This window comes from Chiloscyllium punctatum, chromosome 50 (genome assembly GCF_047496795.1).
Source record: "Chiloscyllium punctatum isolate Juve2018m chromosome 50, sChiPun1.3, whole genome shotgun sequence".
NCBI lineage: Eukaryota > Metazoa > Chordata > Chondrichthyes > Orectolobiformes > Hemiscylliidae > Chiloscyllium > Chiloscyllium punctatum.
The window spans coordinates 29,212,117-29,214,957 of record NC_092788.1 but is presented as its reverse complement, the minus strand read 5'-3'; positions in this window follow the sequence as shown (position 1 = coordinate 29,214,957).

Below are 2,841 nucleotides of genomic sequence, written 5' to 3'. Positions count from 1 at the left end.
AACACTCACTCCCTCCACCCCCCCCACACTCGATCGACACACTGACCCCCACCTTCAACACTCACTCCCTCCACCCCCCCACACTCGATCGACACACTGACCCCCACCTTCAACACTCACTCCCTCCACCCCCCCACACTCGATCGACACACTGACCCCCTCATTCAACACTCACTCCCTCCACCCCCCCCACACTCGATCGACACACTGACCCCCACCTTCAACACTCACTCCCCCCACCCCCCACACTCGATCGACACACTGACCCCCCACCTCCAACACTCACTCCCTCCACCCCCCCCACACTCGATCGACACACTGACCCCCACCTTCAACACTCACTCCCTCCACCCCCCCACACTCGATCGACACACTGACCCCCACCTTCAACACTCACCCCCTCCACCCCCCCCACACTCGATCGACACACTGACCCCCACCTTCAACACTCACTCCCTCCACCCCCCCCCACACTCGATCGACACACTGACACCCACCTTCAACACTCACTCCCTCCACCCCCCCCACACTCGATCGACACACTGACCCCCACCTTCAACACTCACTCCCTCCACCCCCCCCACACTCGATCGACACACTGACCCCCCACCTTCAACACTCACTCCCACCCCCCCCACACTCGATCGACACACTGACCCCCAACTTCAACACTCACTCCCTCCACCCCCCCCACACTCGATCGACACACTGACCCCCAACTTCAACACTCACTCCCTCCACCCCCCCCCCACTCGATCGACACACTGACCCCCACCTTCAACACTCACTCCCTCCACCCCCCCCACACCCGATCGACACACTGACCCCCACCTTCAACACTCACTCCCTCCACCCCCCCCACACTCGATCGACACACTGACCCCCCACCTTCAACACTCACTCCCTCCACCCCCCCCACACTCGATCGACACACTGACCCTCACCTTCAACACTCACTCCCTCCACCCCCCCCACACTCGATCGACACACTGACCCCCACCTTCAACACTCACTCCCTCCACCCCCCCACACTCGATCGACACACTGACCCCCACCTTCAACACTCACTCCCTCCACCCCCCCCACACTCGATCGACACACTGACCCCCACCTTCAACACTCACTCCCTCCACCCCCCCACACTCGATCGACACACTGACCCCCACCTTCAACACTCACTCCCTCCACCCCCCCCACACTCGATCGACACACTGACCCCCACCTTCAACACTCACTCCCTCCACCCCCCCCACACTCGATCGACACACTGACCCTCACCTTCAACACTCACTCCCTCCACACCCCCCACACTCGATCGACACACTGACCCCCACCTTCAACACTCACTACCTCCACCCCCCCACACTCGACCGACACACGGACCCCCACCTCCAACACTCACTCCCTCCACCCCCCCCACACTCGATCGACACACTGACCCCCACCTCCAACACTCACTCCCTCCACCCCCCCCCCACACTCGATCGACACACTGACACCCACCTTCAACACTCACTCCCTCCACCCCCCCCACACTCGATCGACACACTGACCCCCTCCTTCGACACTCACTCCCTCCCCCCCCCACACTCGATCGACACACTGACCCCCTCCTTCGACACTCACTCCCTCCCCCCCCCACACTCGATCGACACACTGACCCCCACCTCCAACACTCACTCCCTCCACCCCCCCACACTCAATCGACACACTGACCCCCCACCTTCAACACTCACTCCCTCCATCCCCCTCCCCCCACACTCGATGGTCACACTGACCCCCATCTTCAACACTCACTCCCTCCACCCCCCCCACACTCGATCGACACACTGACCCCCTCATTCAACACTCACTCCCTCCACCCCCCCACACTCGATCGACACTCGACCTTCAACACTCACTCCCTGCTGCACTGTCGGAGGGTCAGTGCTGAGGGAGTGGGCACTGTCATAGGGTCAGTGCTGAGGGAGTGGGCACTGTCAGAGGGTCAGTGCTGAGGGAGTGGGCACTGTCAGAGGGTCAGTGCTGAGGGCGTGGGCACTGTCGGAGGATCTGTGCTGAGGGAGTGGGCACTGTCGGAGGGTCAGTGCTGAGGGAGTGGGCACTGTCGGAGGGTCAGCGCTGAGGGAGTGGGCACTGTCGGAGGGTCAGTGCTGAGGGAGTGGGCACTGTCGGAGGGTCAGCGCTGAGGGAGTGGGCGCTGTCGGAGGGTCAGTGCTGCGGGAGTGGGCACTGTCTGAGGGTCAGTGCTGAGGGAGTGGGCACTGTCAGAGGGTCAGTGCTGAGGGAGTGGGCACTGTCGGAGGGTCAGTGCTGAGGGAGTGGGCACTGTTGGAGGGTCAGTGCTGAGGGAGTGGGCACTGTTGGAGCTGTGGTATTTCAGGAAGAGATGTGATATTGTTGTTTGGATGCTGTCAAACGGTGAGTGGGGAACAGATGCAATGGGTCCTCCTCCGTGTCTTGGGTCCTGTAATTATCGCATCAACCAACATCACTCAAAAAAAAGAGCTGGTTTGTTCTTGCATTGTGTGTCTGTTGGGATCTTGCTGTGTAGCAATTGGACACTGCCTGTGTTCTCACGGTGAAATGACCTTTTTGACTGTGAGTGCGTTTGATCGCAGGATGGGGTGGGGTCAGGGGTTGGAGAGGACCATGTGTGTGTGTCTGTGTGTGTGGGTATGTTTGTGTGTGGGTATGTGTGTGTGTGTGTGTGTGTGTGTGTGTGTGTGTGTGTGGGTATGTGTGTGTGTGTGTCTGTGTGTGTGTGTAGGTGTATGTCTGTGTGTGTGTGTGTGTCTTTGTTTGTGTGTGTCTGTGTGTGTGTGTGTCTGTGTCTGTGTG